Source organism: Numida meleagris, chromosome 1 (assembly GCF_002078875.1).
Source record: "Numida meleagris isolate 19003 breed g44 Domestic line chromosome 1, NumMel1.0, whole genome shotgun sequence".
Classification (NCBI taxonomy): Eukaryota; Metazoa; Chordata; class Aves; order Galliformes; family Numididae; genus Numida; species Numida meleagris.
Genome location: NC_034409.1, coordinates 111,993,229 through 112,019,526, shown reverse-complemented (window position 1 = coordinate 112,019,526; position 26,298 = coordinate 111,993,229).

Genomic DNA, 26,298 nt, shown 5'->3' with positions numbered 1-26,298 from the left:
GAAAACAAAAAATTGTGTAGTAATAATTTTCTGTCCTGACTATTGTCACTTTTCCATGCTTCCATTGGTAAAGTTTTCCCCAAGGTACCATACAATAAATGCAAACAAGCTCTGTGCAGCTGTGCTCTTCTGTCCCTCCCTGTTTCTTATGCCTGCTTTGGTGTGACTGATTGGTAAAGAAGCTGGGTAAACAAGCTACACACCAGCTGAAATTTCCCTTTCATCAAGGATATTCCCAGCTGGACAGATGCTGCCAGAAGCTGACTATTTTATGCTGCCTAGGCAAAGTAATGGAACTGATTCAGTGGAAGGGATATTGGCCTACATATCTTCTATTTAAATAGCTTTCAAATTTAAAGGGATGAATAAATAAATGTAAGCAATGTAAAATAATTTTGCGTTATTAGGAGACCTCAGTGTGTGGAAGAGATAGTGGGGATATAGTATATTCAACTGACAAAAAATTTCAAAGACTACATGAATAGCAAAATATGGTGTCTGCAATTCCCATATTTCACTCTGAGACATTGTTTTGATAAATCACAATACTCTTTAGATAAAATATTGACTATTTTAAGTTCAATATATGGTCACTATAGAAGTTGTTACTGGTAGAGACTTAAATTCTTAGTTATTTTTGCTTAAAAAAAAAAGAAGATAGAACAAGACTGGATATAATGTCAGACCTTTATGGGAACATCTGATATTCGGACTATTATAGTGAAGATATATGTAAAAGATAACCATAAATATATTTCATGTCCATTTCTAAATTCATTTAAAAAAAATAACATAGGTTTGGCTAGACTGATTAAAACTGTCAAATTCCACAGCTTTCTCTTTCTTTTACTATTTTATTACATATTCACACAACAATTGTTCAGCAAGCTTGCAATAACTGAGATTCACCTGAAAAAACAACCTCCTAAAGCATAAAATACCACAATTCTTGGTACCTCCGTTTTTTATTACTACATCTTCTGTCAAGGTGCTGCTAATTCTGGTCCATCCTTCACAGCTTTTTTTGCAAGTGCATCAATGCAAAAATGTGAACTTATCTAGCATGTCTTAAATTTAGTAAACATCTATTGTGAAGCAGCCTGAGCACTGCTATAACTTCCAGCACATAGAAGAATTCAACCCAAGAGGAACTGCATGAGACTTTACAAGATAAACAAAGGAAACTCATGCATGAGTTCAAAAGAAAAAAAGTTGTAAAGGAAAAGATGGAATAATCTAACTGATACGGTTAGATTAAAAATTAAACATTGATTCAAACCTCTGACATAACATTTTCCTCTGAAAGGCTATCAACAAGGGAAGGGGTACTACAAGGAAGAAAGATGTGAGAATAACAAGAGAGACTCACATGTGAAAGAAAAGGGTTAGTACTGGGATATTAAAATTGTGAAATCAAAATGAAAACTTCAGTACATTTGTTTTTGGCAGGGTTTACATCTTCGTTTGCTACTAGACTCCATTTTAGGCAGTTCCCTGTAACAATGATTATTGACTGCTAAATAAAAGGTGAGAGAAAATATTAATATGATGATAACATTACCATAGCTTATATGCATAGCCCTTAACATAGTTTTTGAAAGTAAACATCCTGGGCTACCTCACTGCTTTCTGCTGGAGGTGACCTCTCAACTAGAGGACCATGAGGCTGTTTTGCCTGGCTGCCAGTTAGCAGTACATTGGACACGCCACCACTGCTCCTCAAAGTGTCTCTAGGAGGACTTTAATTCATGCTCCTTCCCACCAAGGCCAGTCCCAGGGACTCTGACCTGCACATACTGTCCTCTGGCAGTGAGATAGAAAGGAGTACAAGGCAGATCAGTTGACACTAGCCCCAGCACAGCAAGGTAACAGGGCAGTCAGATGTGGAGGTAATGTGCCGTCATACCCCATGTCTCCAACTCTGCTTCCAGCCAAGGCAGCCCATTTTAAGTCACAAGCAACATCATGTGCTTTCACAGGTAATTTAATTAAAAAGAAAAAAAGAGATGATTTCTGTACCACCAGATAAAAACAGGAAGTAAAGGAGGGAAAAAAGACTCATACTTATTGAGGTTCACATTGCCTAGCTCAGTTTTTATGGAATCACAGAGTCACTAAGGTTAGAAAAGACCTCCAAGATCATCTAGTCCAACTGCCCACCTACCACCAATATTTCCCCACTGAACCATGTCTCTTAGTATATAGCATCTAAACATTTCTTGAACACCTTGAGGGACAGTGAATCAACCACCTCCCTGGGCAGCCTGTTCCAGTGACTGAACACTCTTTCAGGGAAGATATTCCTCCCAGAATCCAGCCTGAACCTAGGAAAACTTGAGGCCATTCCCTCTACTCCTGTGGTGGGAGAAAAGGCTGACCCCCACCTCGCCACAATCTCCCTTCAGGTAGTTGTAGAGAGCAATAAGAGAGCTCACTCCCTTGAGCCTTCTCTTCTCCAGACTGAACAATCCCAGCTCCCTCAGCCGCCCCTCATAAGGCCTCCACTCCAGACCCCTCACCAGTTTCATTGCCCTTCTCTGGACATGCTCCAGAGCCTCAATGTCTTTCTTACAGCGAGGGGCCCAAAACTGAACACAGTACTTGAGGTGAGGCCTCACCAGCGCTGAGTACAGAGGTACAGTTATTTTCATGCTCCCGCTGGCAACATTATTTCTGATACAAGCCAGGATGCCATTGGCCTTCTTGGCCACCTGGGCACACTGCTGGCTCATGCTCAGCTGAGCACTGACCAATATCCCCAGGTCCGTTTCCTCTACACAGTATTCCAGCCACTCTACTCCAAGCCTGTGGTGTTGCCTGGGGTTGCTGTGGCCAAAGTGCAGGACTAAGCACTCGGTCTTGTTGAACTTCATCCCACTGGCCTCAGCCCAGCTATCCAGATTCCTCTGCAGGGCCTTTCTACCCCCAGGCACATCAACACTTCCCACCAACTTGGTCTCCCCTTCAAACTTACCGTGGGTGCACTCAATCCCCTCATCCAGGTCATCAGTAAAGGTGTTGAACAGGACAGGCCCCTGTACCGACCGCTGGGGAACACCACATGACCAGCTGCCAGCTGGATTTAACTTCATTCACCACCACTCTCTGGGCCTGGACATCCAGCCAGCTCCTTCCGCAGCAAAGAGCATACCTGTCCAAGCCATGGGCTGTCAGCATTACCGGGAGAATACAGTGGGAGACAGTGTCACAGGCTGAACTTTAGGTAGACTACCTCAACAGCCTTTCCCTCATCCACCAGGTGGGTCATTCAATCATAAGAGGAGATCAGGTCAGTCAAGCAGGACTTGCCTTTCATGAACCCATGCTGACTGGGCCTGATCTCTTAGTTATCCTGCTACAACTGTGGTTTGTAGATCTGTAGAGCAGATGCTTTTCAGGAAAATTTAAGGGTTAAACCATTTTGTCTCTGCATTATTGAAGAATAAAGAGCATCACCTGAAAGAGTGGAGGTCTGAAATATGTACGGCAAATAAAATAATTCAGTCACAACATTACCCATCTTAAAAATTCTCTGCCTCTTCCAAATCATAGCAGGATCCAAAAAGAAACAAGTTTTAGACTCTGTAAAATACAGTTTATGGTCTGCTTCATGACATATTAAAAAAAAAAGATTTATGCTTTAAGTCAGAGTCTAGAAAGAATAATGAACCTACAGCAGGACATGCCGCCCTCCGAAATAGTACAATTCTTAGTTGTCCTAAAAACTGGCAGGGTGTCATCTCATTTCTCCGTTCTGGTAGAAGCAGACAGAGGATTAAAATGAACAGAAAAAAAATCTTAAGTAGAACAGATGTGACTCAGGGCTCAAACCAGAGACAGATCAGTTACCTTGTGATAAGTTGGAAAGGCTGGCAAATAGAGGTATGTTAAACCACCATCTAGTGCATGAACTTGTAAAAACCTGACATTCTCCAGATCTGCTTCAGCCCAGTATCCTCCTCAGAACATCATTTATGACAAGCTTATCTTTGTTAGGCTTATGAAATCCAATAAGTATCTTAAAAGAAAATTTAGAGGGCATCAAAGTAATAAGTATCCTTCATCAGCAGTTGTACATACATACGTTTCATCCCAGCTGGGAAGGCTCTTCTCAGACAAATGGCTAGCAAGCACTGATGTCCTGTTTACTGTTGAAATCATTTCAAGCGCAAAGCTGAATTTTAGGGTTAAACCTGTCCATTACAGAGGTTGCTGTAGCAACAGCTATGTTTTAAAATGGAAATGTTAGTTTTACTATGGCCTTCCCTTTCATTTTCTGATCGTATCCAATAATCATTTCATTGGGTCGAACGTTTGGGATATGCCCAGAAGGTGATTTAATTTCAGTAATTTACATAGCAGCTATCCCAGTGTCCCTAAGTTCCGTTTTTTTTTTATTGAAACCAATGCATTGCAGCTCTGACCTGTGCATTCCAACCTCATTTGTGTGATATACTTTGATTAAATATCTTATGCATAATCCAAAATTTTAGGCTCAGCTTGTTTTACAGATCTCAATCATAAAACCAAGTATGAAGAACAAACACAAACAGCTCCAAATCCATTTTTCCTCTGACTGGAGTGTCCTGGCCAATTCAGATGTCTATTAGAAAAACAGGTAGATCCACTACTGATCAGATTTCAGACTTTGCTGTTTATCTCTGCATCACTTTTCAGCACTTTTCTTGCATGAAAACCTCTTTGTATTATTAACGCACCATTAACAGTTCTCTCTTCTCTCCCACACCACTCAAACACAAAGGTTCCAGATGCTATTTCAACAAGTTTGTCTAGGTTGGCTAACTGAGAAGTGTAACATTCAGTAGCTTGCTGGCATTTAAAACTAGCAAAACCACAATGATGCAAACTGTAGCAACTCCGCCAGACATTCCCAGTCAAGTCCAGCACAGACAGTTCCCACTGTGCCAGTCAGATTTGGTTCTAAGCTGTCTTGTATACATTTAGCTGCTTCCATTGTCTCTTTTCTCTTCCCCTTCATCTCCCCTCTCTTTCCTACAGACATGCCCCAAGATCCGTGGCTGGCCAGCTGTTGGAAAGGCGGAGCCAGCACAGGCAGGCAGGACCCTGCCATGGCAGCCTGCTCTGCCAAAGGTAGTGCAGCTACCGGCAGCACTCACAGGAATGACAAGCTGTTGCGAAGGTCTGTCACCCATCTAACACTAGTGAAGCAGTACCATCAGCATCCCAGATCCCACTGCAAGCTCCTGAGGTGCCTGTGCTTGTGTGTCTGCTGCCAACATTCATGTTGCTTCCACCTGGGAAGAGGGAAGGACAGAAGCGTTCCTTGCCACATCCCTCAGAGCAACATCAACCTCATTAATTATTTTTCAATGAGAGGAACATCAAGAAGAACGATGCCCAGCCTAATTAATTTATCAATCTTTGTATTGAATTGTTAATTATATTCTTCTTAAGTGCTTTTTATTTCAGATTGAACGTTATTTTTAAAATACTCACATTCTGCTGATAATATTTTACATTATGTTTCTTCAAGATGACTGGTTACAGCAGATCTATTAATAACTTCTTAATGAAGTGAGAGTTTTTTAATATGTCTTAATCTAAGCTGTGCTAAAATTCCAGTGCAAGTGTAATTAATTTAGGAACTTCAGATACGGTTTTCATTTAAATAAGATTAAGTGAGTGATCCAAGATTCATGCATCTGCACAGATTTCTACTTTAAAAGGAATTTTACAATATCAGATATAACAATAGTAGGTTTCTTGCTTTTTATTTACCTTGAAGAAACAAACTGTCCGTTAAAAGGATATATTCTTATTTTCTTTTTGTCAGGAACATGTTCACAGTGTTCTCACTCTTCCGTTTCTTTCCCCTGAACAATGCTCTAGACATTGCTGATACGCAGCTATGGTATTCACAGGCATATTAAAGTTATTTACAAAATCGTTGGAGGCAGTTACAGTCTGGAGTACACGTCCCAGAATATATTGCCTTTAGAAACACTAGTTACAAAGTCATTTCCTCTAGTTTAATCAGAGCCCTGAGATGTTTCGAATGGCATTGTATAAACAAAGCAAAATATTAAACAACATCCTCCTTGTTTCCCTCAGCGAATGAATAACTCTGCATTTCCCAAGGGAGAGAAGCTCCATAAGACCTGAAAGAAAATCAAGTTAAAGGATTATGGTGTGACCTTGGAAGAAAAACTGCAATCAGGGTATTGCCACATTTCATTTAATCTTCAATTAAAAACACCTTGAAAACTGGTGCTTTCTAGCTCACAGAGGAGTGCTTGATATTTAAAAATAAAGCTGCATCCCATTTTGACCTGTTCAATAGAAATATTATCACCACAGTCTATTAATTTGATATCTGATCTGTATTGTGAGAGGAAAACCAGTTTCCTTCTTCCTTGTAAGGTGGTTTTATCAGATGATAGAAAAAAAATGTCAAGGGAAGAAAAGAAAGCTCTACAGACAAATTGAAAGAGCCTTCCAAGAAAGCTCATGTGTAAAAATAGTTTCTGGAAACAGCAAACCCCACAGGTTTCAGCTCATTTCACTAGATCCAGACTGATGCACACTCTCACATCAATGCAAACAAAAGAGGAAAATGAAAAGGCATAAAAATCTTTAGCTCAGGTGTGCGATCCATCAGTTCATTCTTTATGCAATCAGCATGTTTCCAAAGGCATTTTTCTCATTAAGAAAATCCTGAGGGGTTTGCTTTCATATTCTTAAGAATATTCTTCATGTGTCATAAATTGAAGGGAAAGAACTACATGGTGCAGCATAGTTTTTGGTTTTTTGAGTAAGAGAAAGTCTGTCAGAACACTACAGGACAAATTGTAAGGAAAATTTTCCTTTGCTAAAATGTATTACTTATAGTGACTCTTAATGAACTTACAACAGACTAGGGGGAAAAATAACAAAATAGAAACATGGAATTCCTTGCTACTCTTAGGATTCCCTGCATTTCTTCTTCAGGGTAGAGATAAATTTATTTTTTGTATATTAAAATAAGATAAAATATACTGTTATAGAAAGATAAACAATTCAGTGTTAATAATTAAAAGCCTTGGCTTCAAGACCACTGATCTGTCAGCTTCAGTTCTCGTCAAAAGTCAGAGGTGAAGTTGCAGTACACACAGAAGATAAACAAGCTAAGATGCAAGGCCACAGCTCTCTGATCACACAAATTTTCATCCACAGTTGATTTTGCAATTAATGACAATTATCATTCTTGTTTATGTCCTTGAAGTTGAGCTGTGCATTTATTGATACATCCCATCTAAGGATGTCTAAACACAGTTGAACTACATATATATATATATACGTATATATATACACACTACCTTATTAAAAGATGCTTTCTATGTGGGGGAATAGTAGACGATCAAGTTTTACAGTTCTCCTTGAAAACACTATTTAAGAGAGGACCAGTAAACTGTTCTCTTTAGGAAAATCTGCCAAGTTCCTAATCCTAGGTGATCTATGAAGAATGATAATCATGGAATAGAATCGTAGAACAGCTTGGGTTGGAAGGGACCTCAAGGATCATCAAGTTCTAACTGCACTGACATAGGCAGGGCCACCAACCTCCAGATCTGGTACTAACCAGGTTGCCCAGTACCCCATCCGATCTGGTCTTGAATGATTCATACCATGGCACATACACAACTTGACAGGATTACTATTTACCACCTTCCCTACAGCCAGCTGGAAGTCCTTAGCAGAAATCTTCTCTAATTCTTGTGTGGCTTTATGACTACCTAAAATAGCAGGCATGTGAACTAAACCTACCACCACTGTTTCAGAATGAACAACTCCCAGCAGCTTAATCTGTATATAAGTATTCTCTAAAGAAACAGACTAATCTGTTGTGCAGATTCCTGATTCAAGAGCTCAAACACTCCTAAAAAGTTAAGTAAATGTTCACTCAGCTATATTAAGGAAAAAAGCTATTCTACAGAGAAAAGCTCACCTCCTCCACTCATCTGTCTATTCATGTCTGTGGAGGCACCAGTGAGTACAGAGTAATTCTCTGAATTATGCAGAGTACCTCACAAAATGGTTTAGCCCAGCTGCAGGTGAAATGTTTTCCTTCCTGCCCCAGATAGCAGATAACAAACTGCAATCCATTTGCACGCACGCAAGTCCTTTTCTGTGTACTGCGCACTAATCTTTCTAAAGCCTCCTGCCCAGTGACTGTTACACACTAACGTAGAGTGACTGCCTTTGCATTCAAAACAGATAGCAGAGAGCATCGCTAAAGAAGACTTAGAAAGATAAACATTTTTTCTCAGCTTCTAGGAACAATAAAAATAAACATATTGTATGCATATGAAAGTTTTCTGTGCCCTTACAGCTGTTTTCTGGGCTTGGAGCAGCAACTTGTTAGACAGATGTGAACAGGGCTATTCCTCTTGTCATAAAAGAGCTGCCTTAGAAGTTATGCAGTGATGGTTGACTCACAGCACTTAGATGTCACAGGTGCATTGAATCAGATTAAATGTAGTTCTCTACAGCTGACCTTTTAGGGCATCAAGTAAATGACTAAAATAATTGAGACCAGTTGGCTCCAAGTAGTGACATTTCTTTCCTCTGACTAGAAAGAGAACTTACTTCATAAACATCTAAAATAAATAGGATGAATCCTGACTGATTGCTGTAAAGATATCTTTATTTTTTAAAGTTTCTTTCATAACTTTTCATCATCTCGCACTTGTCTTTATACTTGATGCTGACCTGAGCCTCTGAGTACAGGAGACAGAGTACCTTTGCTGGACTTGTTCTCCAGGTAATTATCCCAGGTGGTTCAAAAGCAAAAACTACAAATGTAGCCTCTAGCAAGTTCAGCATCTCATTCAGGAACACTTGGGCAAACACGAATTTCAGAAATGTAGTCCTGAAGCCATTTTAAATCTATCCAGTTACTGTCAAAATAATATATTCAATTTTAATATAGTTACTTGAGATGAGTGGACAGAAGAAATAATTGTTTTTAGTAAAATGTCACAATATGAACCAAGTTTTCTTAACATTTAGTGTGAAAATTATGATAGTAGGTAAAGGCTCTTCTATATGTCACTAAGGATAAAAAAAAGCACTACAGTAATTGCAGAGTACTTGAGGTATTCTCTCTGTGATCCCTTCATAGACATTTGCAAATTACCAGTTATTTTGCAGCTTCAGGACCTATCCTCAACAATACTATGGAAGGAATACTATTTCTAACCCCTCTGGTGTCATGGTGACTCAGCACTTGGAAGGAATCAGGATAAAATCTGGGTAGTCCTTCAAATAGTAGTGTAAGGGTTAACTTGAAGCTATTGGTTTACAATAATGCAACACATAATTAGAAGTCCTCTTTCTCATCAGAAGTGGGAGAGTATCAGACTAATTCAGAAATGCCACAATGAAAGGATTTCTTGTTAAGTTAAACCAGTAGTAACAAGATTACTACAACAGTCTCTTGGTTAAAATCTCAGCCTGAAATAAATGAGCGAGATCTACTGCAATCCACTCTCCATGGGTTTTGCCCTCAGCAATGGGCCTGGCCCTCAGCATTTCTAGAATAATGGTGTATTGTGTATTCAGATCTGTTGTGTGAGGTAATCCCAAACTCTTTTTTCACAGTATATCACTGCCACAAGGAAAAAAGCTTTCCCATGATATCTCAAGCAGAACACCAGCATACCTGCAATAAGAACAGGAGGGAGTTCATAGCAGGATAAGCTACATAAAAAACAAAGAGTATTGCTAGGATTATTCTGTTCAGAGTTCACTCTTCCTGAGTGAAAGTACTATTGCAAAGCAAAAAAAATCCTCACTCTTGTGTTTGCAGGAATTTTTTTTTAATTATGGCCCAGGAGTGAATGGTCAAGTACCTTCTCACCAATCTAACGGCTTTTGGTAGCTCTGAAATCAGCAACTATCTGAGGTGAGAGGAAGGAAATAGATCTATTCACCAGTGCTGGTCAGTGAAGACTGATGCACTAGCTCACACAATGTAGTTTGTGGAGTTGCTTTTCTATCAGTTTGGATACCAGTAAAACAAAACACATTCTGACTCTGAGGCCTCCTAATGCTTTCTCTAATGGTTCCTCAATGGATCCAAAATCTGAGAGAATGCAGTCAACACCATGGCATATGAAATTGGAATTTTCAAAATGCTTTTCTTATTTCCCATGAAATAGTTTTACAGTCTTTTTCCTTTGTTTTTAGTGCATTGTTCTTATCACTAGCGGAACAGATGTTTAGTTAATTCTTTTTGACAAAGTCTTTTCTTAATCAGTGTATTGTTGAATTAAGCATAGGTGCTTTAAGGTAACCGTTTCCTTTGAAGGTAAGTAAAATATGTGCAACCTGCTCCGAAAGTAATGCCTCCTACTCTATTATGTTGGTCCACAGAGTCAGAGGTGGATGTTGGTGGTATGGCAGGCCGTAGAGGTAGAATCCTCCCACCAGTATCCTGTTATGTTTTGTTGCTGTGTTACAAATGGTAGTAAAGGGGCGCAGACAAAATGGTGTCTGATATGGAAGTGCGTATGAAGCAAGAGTGTGTCTCTGAATTCCTCCATGCAGAAAAATGGCACCCACTGACATTCATTGATACCTGCTGAATGCTTATGGAGACCAAACAGTGGATGTGAGCACAGAGTGGCGGTGGGTGGTGTGTTTCAATAGTGGTGACAGCAATAGTGGGTCACCTCCACTGGTATATATTTTTATTAGTGCAGAATGCTAATGAAAATGCATAGCTCATGATGGTGACTATGTTGAAAAATAGTGCTTTGTAGCTGAAAATTTGCTCTATGAAACTGTTATTGTGCTCTTTGTATGTATTGTATTTTCCATGGAAATAAATAGGAGGCATTACTTTCAGAGCAAGCTATGTATTTCTAATTTTGTATTCTCTAAGGAGCTCACAGTAATTTTACTGAAGTTCTTATTTGAAAAGAAATAGTCATGAATTTGATAGCTTAGGGCATAAACTTAATCAGGTGAATACACGTCCAGCGCACACCACCTCAGATAACCTCTGATTTCAGAGCTACAAAGAAGTTTATGTAGATTGGTGAAACACATATGATTGTTGACTCACTGGCCACAAAGATTAAAATGAAATTCTTTTAGCATGTGTTTGTACCCAACTGGTATTCTTATAATTTTGCAGGAGATATGGAAAAAAATAAAAATATCCACAGAAAACAAGATCACTTTCAGTGATGTGCAGTTAAGCGAAATGAGTCTAGTTGTATAGAGCCAAAATTATTTTTTCTCAGTTGCATTGTTTTGAAGAAGTTTTTACTTCAGAATAGAAATTCCTAAATCATTTGAAGAATGAGAAGGTAAAAAATTACAAAACCTAAGAGAAAGACAGCCTAAAGCAAACACTGAAATTGATGAAGCAATTAAAGCTTTCTGCCTATGCCAAATTATAGGCCAAGTTGTGAGGATAAGATTTTGTTTATATGATGGGAAAATGGGCATCCTAGTGCAAAGACAATAGATTTTAGTCTGTTAATTGGAGCAAATAGTCCCATATAGCATTTTTTTTTGTTTACTGAAATATCATTATGAAAAGATTCTGGAGTTAAAATCTTCACACAATATATCAAATTCACTTTTAGTAGGTATTGCCTGAGAATGGACCACCTGAGAAACATTCACCCCACATTTGCATGAAGCTCGGGAGAACCTTTCTTCATTAAAAGCTGAATTAATTTGGTAAAATATGACTTCTGCTCAGCTACTTCCACTGGAATGAATAAATTTGTTATTAATCCTTATGCCTTTCGCAATGCAGTAGTGGATTTTTCAAACAAAGGGATATTCTCAACAAATGTGGAAAAATCATGGTAAGCACTCTCAGGAGAACATATTTCTGGAGAAAATTAGCTAATGAGTAATTATCAAAGTTAGTTTTCTTTCCTTAGCATGAACTACATGTGTATTCCTCATGACAAAAAGACAGCTGATTTACAAGAGACTTAAGACTTTGAAACAAGCATCTTTTGAAGATGCAGCTTCCTGCTCTACCTAACACCTGATGATTTCCTGATGGAAAAGACTGGAGCATCCTGATTCCCATAAAAACTTTGGTTGCACTGGGGCTATAATAAATGTTAACCAAATTTCATATAGAAGCAAAGGCCATAGAAAGGATCAGAGGCACTCATACCCCTCCTCATTACTTAACTTTCTGGGCTTCTAAAAGAAGAAAGAACAAAATATAGCATCCAAAGAAGCAGATGAGTAACAGATACAGAGAGGGAGAAGCAAAGAAGTGTAATTTGTTTTTCCTCTTTTTCCTTTTTTTTTTTTTCCTGTGTGCATATGGGAACCACATTTTCAGTATTCTCTTGAAAGAAAACACCAAACTATGAGTGCTAAGTCAGATTCTGTGCCATATTTAGAGCATTCAAATTACAGAAACAGAGATGCCAGGGTTGTCAGTAGCTGATATTTTGTTCAACAGGAAGATGAACATAAGAACATTTGCTGTCTAGGAACTGACAGACATGCAAGGACATGCAAGTGATAGATAAGGCAAAGGGGGAGAGATTACAGTGGGAATTGCTTCATTGACATTGCACATTTTAGGGTGAGAAGCAGCAACAAAACAGACCCATTTTTCCACATTTGGATAAAGTCACCCCAGAATGTTCATACTCCCCCAGGAAACTGGTCATCTGACAGAAAGGAGGGAGATGAAGTGCAACAGATTTAACATTTTTTGCCTGTGCATAACCTCAAGCAGGATAATCTGTGGATAACCAGCAGCAAATTAGAGAGGGAAATCCTGGGAGAAATGAACAGCAGGTCCAGGTTTCAGCACATCACAGCAATGGTTGTTGATTGTCTTGGAGATGCTGGCTGTCTCAGGCCAACCATGCAATGTCATCATCTGGTTCTTTCATTTCTCTTCGCAGTATCTGGTCATACTATATCCAGTCAGCATTACGGCTGTTGTTACACAGGCATGGCTGGAAAGAGCATGTGTATTTAGCAGAGGGGATGAGAACAAGTTTTGTGCTGAGTGCAACTCAGATACCAAACCCATGAAACAGGCTCCTTGCTTCAGATTAATCTCTGAGAAATATGTGGCTAATACATGTTCAATATCTAAATTGTGTAAGCTGGAATTCCAGAATTAACTAGTGATTTTGAGTTATTATAATATTCCCAACATCTTTACCAGCAATAAAAAAGAGAAATTGTTTATAAAACAGATGTAGTTGTTTGGGTAGGGTAAAACTGAAATGTCCTTTTATGTTAGGTAACAATATAATATGAGCAAGTCAGTGCTATGACAGGACTAAAACATAAATACGAAGTTGTTTCTTTCTTTTTCCTTTATACCCAGTGATTTGGATTGCCAGTTTTCATCTTGTTTTGTGCCCTGTATGACCTAAGCAGGGCAGATGAACAAATGAGTGAAGCATATGTAGCAGTTAGAAGTTGGCTTGTAGCATGGTTTCAGGCCTAAGTGAATTATTTCACATTGATGCAGCACACCTCTTCTATGAGAGGTAGTATTACAGAAATTAAAATGGCTACTAGCCTATTTTTGTATCCAGGAAAAAATATCTGACTGAGATAAATAAACAAGAAAGAAGCTTACCACTTACCTCTTAAGTCATAAATAATGCCCGTAAATGAACATCTACTGGCAGTGCACTTCGAAGGTATTTTTAGATGCCTTATCCTATAACATTTTATCTGAAATATATTATACTACAATCAACAACATTGAAGGGTTAATAGTATTAGCTTCTCTTACGTTTCCTGGTATTTTATTTGTATTTCCCATGAGTGGGACAGGATAGGAATACCCATATAATGCTCATTATGCTGCAGAAATAACATGAGTAACAGAAAAACACAAATTCAGATTTTACTTTCCTTTCCCCCATAATACTGAGGCTGTTTAAACAACAGACAGCATAGAGAGCTATAGATATTCCAACCCAAGTCATTCCTTTCCTGTGCTAAAATTGAATGTCATATTGTTAAGAATTATGAAGGCCTTTAACCACAGATCATACATGCTTTTATCTTCTGTGACCACATCAAATTATTCCCCAGGTAGTTGGTCTTCCAGACATAGAATTGATGAGAGGTTTCCTTTAAGGTCAGCAAAGCTTCTCATGTTGCTATAGCATTTTGTTTAAGAGCAGAGAAAGAAACCTTAAGTTATTGCTTAGTGCAGTACAGAACACTTAAGTGAGTGCTCCAATAGACTTTTTTGTTACAGGATGGTAGGTAAAGAATTTGCCTAAATTTACACCAGCTTGAACATGGTAGTCTTGTCCTATGTTAGTCAGGCAACAATTATCTATGCCTAAGTATACAAGCCCATCCTTTCTTACATCAGAAACTGTTCATTTATGATGAATTTACATCCTGATTTGAAACAAAACAAGCTTAAAAAAAAAAAAGCCTAGGCCATTTTTAGGAATGTTTGCTGAAGGGATCCCAGAATGGTTTGAAATACTACAAAAAATTTACCCTGCACTTAGAGGCTGAAGAGTCATCTTCTCTCCTTTCAGTAAGGCAATGGATATAGCTGGAACTGCCATCACAACCATGACTTTAGCTAGAGAAAACTTGTCTCCAGTTAGCACCAGTAGTGTGGAAGTCAGAACTAGCTGCTAAATCTGCTTGAAGAGGATGTTGTCAGGCAGCAATGAACCTCATGCTGTCAGTGTTACATGTTTATTACCATATCTATTCAACTCATTTAAACTTACATTGGACTTATCAATTGTTGGGATTGTAGTGCACACATGACTTTACTTTTTTACCACTCTCAACAAACCAAGACCAGAAATTAAGCAGTGAGGAGCAAGCAAGATCCCAGCACACCATGGCCACTTGATCAGGACAGACAGATGGAAAATTCTCCCAGAGAAGCCTGATGATGGTATATTCTCTGACTAACACTAAGATATTCCATATGTCCACTCAGCTTCACAAACCAGCCACAGACATGCAAAACAAGCTTGTGTTCACATGGAAGAAAATGACAAAGAGAAAAATGTAGCACAGAGAGGTGCTCACGTCCTCTGTCACCATTTGAGAAGAGCACTTCCTTGTGATATATTATACAAGCATCTGGGGAAAACAACACATCTTTTTCCTGAAAAGCTTTTCACCTAGAAAGCTAAGACAGGCAAAGACAGGGAGAATAACAAATGCAGAGAGAATTGAAGTGATTTACACAAGGAAGTAGTAACAGTTTTGTTCCCTATACATTTTAAGGTTTTGCTATTTCTGTTTTAGACTGTGAGTTGTATGCACTTAAGTTCAAGCAAGGTTAGGCAGGAATCAAAAATATTTTGGCTTACAAACACCATATCCACAGCTTCCCACAAGAATCAAGCGCCTATTAAGACCCTGGAGAGTTATTACCAGGGGATGAATTTATTTTGGGACTTGGAACTTTTTTTGAAAACAAACCTAACTTTTCAAGATATTCTGAGTGTAGGGGCAGGGGTTATTTACAGGCATTAATATCCAAACTGTGGTGAATTATAAACCTAAAAATGCCCAAAATAGATAGGAGTACACCATGGACAGAAGAGAAAGAAGAGCTAAGCTCTCTTGTGAGAAACAAACACATTGATAGCACATGCTGAAAGTAATGATAAACTCTGTTTCCAGGCTGGGTTTTGTCTTGCTGCTATAGGCTGTGGCAGTTCTGCAGCTACTTTAGTGACAGAGATTGTGTAGTCACACTTAAAATGAGGCAGTCTGGGCACTTGCTGGCATTGTAACCAGTAGTGGAGAGCTCAGCATGAGTGAATCTCCTTAGTACTTACCCAGATTCTCATGTGGGTTTTAGAGTAAAATATGCTTCTTGATCTACCAGCATACAGCTATCAGCAGTTGGAAAGCAAGTTTAAAGCTAGCTTAGCTATATCCACTTGTACTGCTGTCATTGCTTCAGAGGGGTAACTTGAGACAAGCTTGACTGCAGAAGTTGTTCAGTAAAGTGCTGTGAAAATTGGAGGCCTTTCAGAGGCCCTAAGTCAGCTCCCCAAAATCTGGAGTGTTGAAAAAGACAAGGTAGGGTCCTGATATACAGGAGTAGCGCACAGGTGGGATTATGCAGGGTGTTTCAAGTGAAACTGTATCAACCCCCCACATTATTGTGTAATAGTAACAGAACCGTTGAACCATCCAGACAGAAAGTACAATGTACAACAGCAGATCACAGAATCACAGAATAATAGCATCACAGAATCACAGAATGGCTTGGGTTCAAAGGAACATTAAAACCCACCCAGCCCCAACCCCTGCCATGGGCAGGGCTGCTCTCCACCAGCTCAGGCTGCTCCAGGCCCCATCCAACCTGGCCTTGAGCACCTCCAGGGATGGGGCACCACAGCTTCTCTGGGCAGCTGTGCCAGCGCCTCATCGCCCTCTAGGTAGAGAAATTCTACCTAACATCTAACCTATACCTCCCTTCTTTTAGCTTATAATTGATCCCCTGTTTCCTAACCATATCAGGTCATGAAAATCGTTGGTCTCCAACTTGTTTATAGGCTCCTTTTAAGAGCTGGAAAGCCACAATGAGGTCTGCCCGAAGCCTACTCTTCTCCAGGATGAACGAGAGCAGCTCCTTCAACCTGTCTTCATAGCAGAGGTGCTCCAGCTCTCTGAGCATCTTTGTGGCCTCCTCTGGACCCTTTCTAGCAGCCTCACATCTTTTTTTTTTGCTAGGGACCCCAGGCCTGGACGCAGTACTGCAAGTGGAACCTCACAAGGGCAGAGCAGAGGGGGACAATCAGCAATGCATAAATAAAACTAGTGAATCAATAACTTTGTAAGATATTTACTCATCTTGAAGAAAAAATGAATTCTTCTATAAAAAGAAATCACTCTTTTAAGTAGTGCTTGGTATAGAGTTGGTAAGGCAGGTATCTATAATTGACTAGTTCACTAATTAAGAGTCAATCGAGCTTTGCTAGGTGAAATACAAGGTTGCTAATTTAACACAGTGAATTTTGCAAGAATTGCTGTATAAAATCAAATTAAGGCAATCAATGGTGACAAAGAGATCTCCAGAGAGAATAGCAGTTTGTTCTTTTTTCTCGATACACACATCAGTAAAAAGAAAATCTTGCTATTAAGTGGTCATGACAAGTATCACTAGCTTGAAGGACAACATTGTGTCAAAATTCTGTATATCACCTTTTGTTTTATGAACCAGTTTAGAAGCGGCTTTGAGCAAAGTGCTTTAGGAGCTCCACTGAATTAGGATTGATCTGTTTAATGGCTACAGCAAAGCAGGAAAAAACGAATGAGTCAACAAATGGAGGACCATACAACCAGAATTACAATTTACAATACATTTTGTACCTATAGATTACTCAAACTTGCAGACAATGCCAGTTTTAGGTTTCAATTGATTTTTACATACTGAAATTCCATTTAGCTACTAAAGGCACCAGACTGCACTGTACCAGACATATTCCCCTATGTGAGATTTTTAAGGCTCCCATTGAAATGGAATTTATTTCGTAACATACTTCTGAGAACTCATCACTTTACTCATAAACCAGAAAACTTGAATAGTAAAAACATAGTCTTTTTGAGATCATTCAATATGAGACAGTAATTTACTACAAATCATAACCAGCATAATTAAGGAACAAGCATTCAATAGGGACAAGTAACTTTATCTGGCAAGCTACAAAAACCTATCCCATCATTCTGGACTATATTTTCACATTCTCTCTTAAAACTCATCAAGTAATTAGGTATTGCAGGATGACTGTGAGGTAAAAAAAGAAATCAAGTCTGTAGAGAACAAGAAAATGCAAAAAAATAATTAAATTTTCAAAAAAAAGAGAGATAGATGAGAGTTGCTATTTTAAAAGAATTAAACAGGAAGGAATCTGGACTAACTCACTAGTTCAGTGTTCATGAGTTCACTGTATTGTGTTCTACAGCTACTGGCTGTAGTCTTTCAACATTATCTCCTCTGTTTTGAGATTAAAAGGAGGAAAGAATAAGCAAGCACATTTCTTTCAGGCAAGTGATGTTTGTTCAGCATGTAGAAAGACTGCAGCAGAGACGATCCAGTTTCTACAAATCCAAATACATGTCTTAAGAATGACATTGTATTCCAACAACCTTGTATCTAAGGGAAAACAGCCAGCCACTGCAAGAGGAAAGTGTGCACTTAGGAGAAGCTCTGCCTATGGGTCTTGTTTGAGACAATGGAAATCTTATCACTTTCATTCGGGAAACCAGAAGCAAACCTGACCTGTGGCATAAATACAGGGCTCTGGGAACACTCTGACTGTCTTGGAAGATCACAGTCATGTTTTCTGTGACTGAGTTGCCACAGAGCTTATCTGAGGAATTGTAAGGATTACAGTGGAGGAAAGCACAGGCAGGGCATGTGAGAGGGAAAAGTACATATGATCACAGTGGAAATTTACACTAACTCTCAAACTTCTCTCTACACCCATGCTACTGTATTAATTTTAAAACAAAAACAAAAGAGCTGTATTATTTAAACAAATTTACATAAAGTACTTCATCAAATTGTCTTATGAGCAGTTATGCTTGCAGTTTTAATCTGATTGCTCAGACAACCCACATCCATCTAGCAATACATGTATTACATATATCATAGAATGGTCTGGTTTGGAAGAAACTTTTAAGATCACCTAGTTATATATGCCTTCATGGTTCTGATCTTTCAGGAATGTGTCAGACTTCAGTGCTGGAACACCACAGAATAACCAGAGGACTTATGCAAGCAATCATAAGGATAAGAATGAAATCTTGTAGCTCCCGAGGCATCTGTGTAAAACACATAAAGTTTTATATAGAGAGACATATACACTTCTGAATGAATAATGATCAGGTGTTTTCATATTCAGTTCATTAGAGGAGATTTTTGTTTCTAAACCAGGACTTTGCCAATGGTTTGTCAAGCCAGATACAACAATAACCTTTCTACATATCACTGTTTCTATAAAATACTTTACATCAAGACAAAGAGTTTTCATAGAGATTAGTCCTGAGACGTGTTTGCTATTTTTGATATTCAATTTGAGACTCTTTGGAGTGTTTCAGAGAAAACCATCTATCACTTTCTAAGAAACATGTTCCCTTCAGTTGGTCCCCTAACCTTTTATACCTAGAATTACCTGGGAAAAAGTCATTTGAACTTTTCAGGAATGGATATCTACAAAAAGGTTCTACCCCTATTAACAGACCTAGGTGAGTGAATCTAGCCCATTTGTTGTTGGCTTTTTAGACATAGACACACACAAAAATCGCATTCCTATAGCAGAAAACAATCACATGAGCAACATAGTCTAAAAGAGACAAAGAAACTAAGAAGAGGATGTGTGGTTCACACTCCCAACTTGCCATCTTCGCTGAAGGAGCTCAAGGTGCAGCTAAAGAAGGGAAAGAAAACCCAAGGAGACAGCATTTGTGGCTGCAGCAATTATTTGTTATCTTGATATGTGCTTACTGGAAACTACACAGCAGACACATTCATTTTGCTGAGGTCAAGGTACAGCCATTTGAGCTCCAAGGTTTTTTTTTTACCATCCCTGACTTGGGTCTGGGACAGATGGGTGACCTAGAATAGAATGTCTCTGCTTTACATTAACAAACCTCTGAAAGACAAACACCATATGCCTGCATTTCCTTTCATTAAGAGCTAATTCCTTACTATGAGCATTTGCATTCACTGTGCCACTTTTTTTTTACGATAACAGAGGTTTCACAGAAGATCAAAGATGGATCTTTGGAAGGAGACAGTCGCTGAGTTAAAGTAAAAATACATTAGGAAAAAAGGAAAAATGCTTTTTTTTTAGTTATTTAACAATAATGAAAGGAAACGAGTTCTCCATAACCATACATGCTCTACTTATGAAGGAGCAGTGAGTCTGCTCACTCCTATTTGCTAGGCAACAGTTACATAAACAGAAATAAATCCCACTGAATTCCTGTGAATTAGCCTTAAAAATAGATTAAGCACAAGTGAAATCCTTAGAATAAGTGAGGCAGGAGTAAAACTGGAGGGTGAAAACTGAAGGAATTAATAAGGTGTTCTTAGAACTTGATAAGGTGAAGCTGACAGCAGCCTGTACCACCTTAGCGAGTTAAAGGAAAAAGAAGGGTGTTTTTTTTTCCTTCAGCTCAGTCTTCTTCAAACATAGATGCTGCAGAAAATGGGACTTGTTAACCTTAAAACACTGACATTTTAAAAGTAGAGATAATTATAAACAAGGTGAACAAACCTTACCAAGCAAATGGGTTCAAGTGGAATACTTATATGGTCTTTTTCTTTTCTTTCTTTCTTTCTTTTTTTTTTAAGAGCTAAATATGTGCTAGACAATTTTAATGAGGCGGTGCAAACAGGAATTATCTCAAAAGACATTCACATAGAGATAACACTATCCAATTTCTGTTTGGTTCATAATTTCACTCACAGTAGCAAATACTTATCCTATTTAATTAAAAGAAACATTCATACAAGGAACAGGAGGTTCCTGAATATGAATTTAAATATAGCATCCTAAGAAAGCAGTTAAGAGTAAGAATGGATTGAAATTCTAAATGAAATCATTTGCAACCTCTACACTTCAGAAGGCTTAGTAGCTATACAGATATAATAAAATTTAAACTCCAGGTATCAGATCTCAGCTAAGGAAACTATTTAGATGAATTGATAGGCTGACAGTACCTGCAAATAACAACTTTGAAATTATTTATACTGGTGTTGTTGCCAAAGCCTTCAAAACATCTTTGGTGTGTGATTCCTTCTACTGTAACACACCATGCAGTGCCTTTTTTTTAAAAACAGCAGCTGAGTAAGTATCAACAATGCTAAAGCAAGATACGGTTCTTCTCTAAAATAGTTCAGTAGATTTTCTCCATTGGTATTCAGTCAGATTGGGTCACTTCAGCACTAGTTTCTCAGATGTATTTAGATGATGTCAACTAAAGTTAAGCTGAAGAGTTTCCATTTATTATTTATTTCCAAGAACATCAAGATCAAGAAGATGGCTGGGAACATACAGATGGAGTTATCAAGAGAAAATCATTCCTGAGTAACCTCACTGCCTTCTACCAGTTATCTACTAGTTGTGATGACTGGTGGATGAGGGGAGAGCTGTAGATGTTGTTTTTCTCAACTTTTGCAAGGTCTTTGACGTATTTTCCCATTGCTGTCATATAGCCAAATTAGAGAGATACAAACTAGAAAAGAGGTAGTGTTGATAATTGGCTGGATATCCTGGCTCAAATGTTTATCTCCAGAGTCAGTAGCACAAAATGCAGCTAGTGGCTACTGACTAGTGTCATTTCTCAGGGAGCAATACCGGGACCAATACTATTTAGTGTTTTTATTAATGAATAGAAAGCACTCAGCAAGTTTGAAAATTACATCAACCTGGAAGGAGCAGTAAAATACACAGGGAGGCAGGGCTGTGATTCTGAGGGACCTCAGTAGGCTGCAGAAATTGCCTGACTGAAACCTCATGAAGTTCAACAAAAATGCAAAGCCGTGAATTGGGAATGGGGCAGCTCACTGAATGGGCTTACCAAAGAGGGAATGACTGGCTGGGAAGCAGCTCTACTAAAAAAGATCTTTAGATAGATCTTTCAGAAAGCTGGAGCACCTCTCCTATGAAGAAAAGTTGAGGGAACTGGGCTTGTTTAGCTTGGAGAAGAGAAGGCTCCGGGGAGACCCCATTGTGGCCTTCCAATACTTGAAGGAAGTATATAAACAGGAGGGGGAATAAGCGATAGGACAAGGGCGAATGGTTTTAAACTGAGACAGGGGAGACTTAGGTTAGATGTTAGGAGGAAGTTTTTCACTCAGAGGGTGGTGATGTGCTGGAACAAGTTGCCCAAGGAGGTTGTGGATGCCCCGTCCCCAGAGGCATTCAAGGCCAGGCTGGATGTGGCAAAACTGAGCAAGGTTCTGAGCAACCTGGTCTAGTTTTTGAATAAGGACTAGACCAGCTGGCCTCCAGAGGATCCTCCAAATCAAATGATGACTGTAATCCTATGACTCTAGCCATGCAGATTCAGCAGCCTTAGGAAGTAAATGAGGTACACCCTGTGTATCTGGGTGCCTCCACCTAAACCATCTACAGAACTGATTTCTAAAATTCTTGTCAACTTTAAACTTAGGAATTTATTCTGTCTACTGGAATTATCATCAGATCATCTTCAGTATACTACTGGACCATGTGGTGTTTATCTTCTCAATGCTGATTGCTCACTGCATTAAGTATGAAGATACCAGACTATCACCAAATCATAAGAATGAGGAACTCTAACATGAAAAGATTTAGAGATGCTCCCAGGATACCACAAGAACTTTGTAGGTGACCTGAGAATCCCACATTTGTTCCCTGAATCTTAGGGTGACTCTAGCCTTTAAGGTGACCTTTCTTCTTGCTACTGCAGGAATTGAACATAATTTTAGAAAGGCAAAGCAAAGGTAAAGACACTGGGATGCAATTCTAGTATGTATTTCTGAAAAATCCACAACTCTCTCAAATTACCCTAGAAGAGATCATTTGGTGGCAGATGGTTGTAGGTGGCAGCGTGTAAAAGTCCTATGGTATAGTGTTAGACAATGGAAGGTGGGAATAAAAGTAATACATAAGCAAAATGTAACAAGTATCATATGATATTGCAGAATCTCCACCTACCATGTTTTTTTAGAGTCAATTTCCAGAGTCCAGCCCCATTTTAAATATCATATACTGATTCAGCCAACCAAACAAAGGTGACAGGTACTGAGTGTAACTATTTTAAAACAAAACTAATGTTTTTTTATTCTGCCTTTCAAGGAGATAAGGCAGACCAAATCAGGGGAACACACAGCACCATGCACAAGGCGAGGTCCCTTCCACTATGCAAGATAATGCAAAATACTCTTCAAAATTTAATACAATAACCTTCCAGCTATTAACTAGCAATGATAAATTTTTTGAGTGCATTACCTGGAATATGTTATCCCCACCCTCTGATTTCCACAATAAATTAAACACTGCATCTGTTTAAATTATATGTGTGTGGGGAGAAAGCTCTAAATCAGCAAGGCGTGACTGCATTGCAAAGTTAAATGTGTAGGTAGTTCTCATCTAAAAGTTTTATGGGCTTGTGAAAATTAGGTAATATGTCAGAACAGTTAGAAGGGGATCGGGAATCCTATTTGCAGTTCTCCTTCTACAGGCTTAGTTCTCAGGCTGACCTGTTAATAAAGGCAACCCCTAGACCATGAAGTGAATTACTGAAGCAGAGCAAGGTGTAATGACCTGATGCAGCATTAATATCAATGCTGAATTACATTCTATTTAGGCCAAGAAGTAATACAGAAAAGGATACTTTCAGTGGTGATAAAATGGGGAGTGGAGAAGAGAAACTTACTGATTTCAGTGATGATGAGCCAGCAGTGTGCCCAGGTGGCCAAGAAGGCCAATGGCATCCTGGCTTGTATCTGAAATAGTGTTGCCAAAAGGAGCAGGGAAGCAATCATCCCTCGGTACTCAGCCCTGGTGAGGCTGCACCTTGAGTACTGTGTCCAGTTTTGGGACCCTCACTGCAAGAAAGACATTGAGGCCCCGGAGCATGTCCAGAGAAGGGCAGTGAAGCTGTGAGGGGTCTGGAGCACAGGCCTTACAAGGAGCGGCTGAGGGAACTGGGATTGTTCAGTCTGGAGAAGGGGAGGCTCAGGGGAGACCTTATTGCTCTCTACAACCACCTGACAAGAGGTTAGAATCATAGTCATAGAATTAGCTAGGTTGGAAAAGACCTACCAGATCACCTAGTCCAACCATCCACCTACCACCAATAACCCCACTAAACCATCTCGCTCAACGCTATATCTAAATGTTTCTTGAACACCTCCAGGGACGGTGACTCAACCACCTCCCTGGGCAGCCCATTCCAGCGCCTGACCACTCTTTCAGAAAAGTAGTATTTCCTAATGTCCAGCCTAAATCTCCCCTGACGCAACGTGAAGCCGTTCCCCCTCATCCTGTCACTAGTTACAAGAGAGAACAAGGTTGTGGCAAGGTGGGAGTTGGCCTTTTCTCGCATGTAAATAGCAATAGGATGAGAGGGAGTGGCCTCAAGTTGCATGAGGGGAGATTCAGGTTGGACGTCAGGAAATAATTCTTCTTCAAAAGTGGTCAGGTGCTGGAATGGGCTGCCCAGGGAGGTGGTGGAGTCACTGACCCTGGAGGTGTTCAAGAAACCTTTAGATGTTGTACTGAGGGATATGGTTTAGTGGGAACTACTGGTGATATGTGGACAGTTGGACTGGATGTTTTTAGAGGTCTTTTCCAAACTTGTTGATTCTATGGTTCTACAGACTGAAGGAAAGTTTATCTTCCTATGAACAACAGGACAAAATATAACTTTTTAAAACTTATTTTTTTATGTGAAAAAGATAGATCAAGTTCTCAATAAATATCAGGGTGCTACATCAATGACTGGTGAATTATTTCAAATAAGATCGTTTACAGGGAATTGAAATAAAGACATATATGAGTGGTAGGAAGTGGAACCAGAACAACTAGGAAAAAACATAGAGTTGTACTTTTACTTAAATACCTATTGTGTCTGTAAGACATATGTACCAAATATGTATAATTTTAGCGTTAGTCATCGGTGTGGGGGCTTGTTATGAGGTCCTTGGCATTTGCAAAGGTATTTAGCCTTCCTATCTGTGGTTGTAGGAAAATGAAACATGATAAAACAAAGCAATTCACCTTAGTACACTTCAGTGTTTCACCTTACCCAGGAAATTTAAGACTAGTCTAAAGACTATAGTCTTTGTACTATTCGGTATTAAACTTATATAAGATTCTGCCCATGTACAAATAGGAATTTGCTCCAGACTTCTGTAAAAAAACATTTTCAGCTCTAAGCAAGCAAGATAGCAGAAGAGCTATGGGATAAAGATATGAAACAGTGCACAAAGCAGCAAAAGCTATAAAATCCTAGTTAATATACATGAGAAAATAATTAGTATGCATTGAAGCCTTGGGAAGAAAGCAGATGCACAAGCAATTTACTGTAGATAAATGCACTGTGACTGCTGCTGAATCTAAAATGCAGAAGACAACTTTTTTTCTTATTCTTTGTCATACTTGATGATCTTACAGAGGTTTGGGATAGTAATGAAGTAGCAAACTCCTGGAAATTCACGTTTTACCTAGTCTGTTTAATCCCATTTCCAGCATGTGACTGTATGGATTGCAACCAAGTGTCCTCATTGTCTGAGAGATATGACTGCTATGTGCTGAGAAAAGACTGTCCACACGAGTTTTGGGGAGAGTGTGATTTTGTTCTAAAGACCAACTAGCCACTCCCGGCTGTCATCTTTATATTTGCTTTTACTATAGATACTCACAATATCTGGTGACAAATATAATCTTACCCACTTCTCGAGTGCAACTATTGGATCTATAACTAAAAAGTAGCTAAGCCGTAGTAAATTTCTTCTCCTCTGGAATTTAAAATAATATCTCAAACAGAAGTAAGATTGGCTTGCTTCAAGATTTGAAGCACAATAATCTTGTGTGCTGTAGTTTTGGGAAATTTTAAAAGTGGGTACATTTGCAAAGATGAGATCTATCGGATGATAAAATGCTCAAAAACTATTTAGGAATAACTTTCCCCGTACCTAGTGTAAAAGGATCTCTACTCTTTGACATTGGTGAGGGACAGTAATGAAAAAGTAAATTTAAGGCCAGACTGTAGTCGTTGCAATTGGCAATTACAGTGATAGTTCTTATAATGTTTGCAAGTATTTATATATTTGAACCTGAAGGCATTGTCCAGTATTTTATACACCAAGAGCTCAGCTTTCCATCTGCATGACTGATGGCAGTGTGCTGGAAGAAAGGTACAAGCCAACAGAGCTAGAAGGTTTCTGTGTAGAAGGAAATTAATAAAATGTAATCTGATCACATTTATAATTTCTTAGAAGTCAAGAGAAGCAGCAACAGAACTGGAATAGAGAATATCATCCTTTGAAAAGCTTTACCAGTGCCACCCACAGTCTCTCTCAATACTAGTCCTGAAATGTAATTATTTGTCTTGCCAAAAGCATCCTTTTCTCCACAGTAGTCCAAACCTTCCTTCTGTCTCTCCATGACATTAAGCAAACATTACAACCTCATTCAGAATTTTCTGTTTTCCCAGAAGCACATTTCTGGCTACTACTGAGCTAGATAGGATAAGAAGTACAAGTAGCCACATGTTCATCAACCACCTTTTAATTTACACTTCCTCCAAGAATAG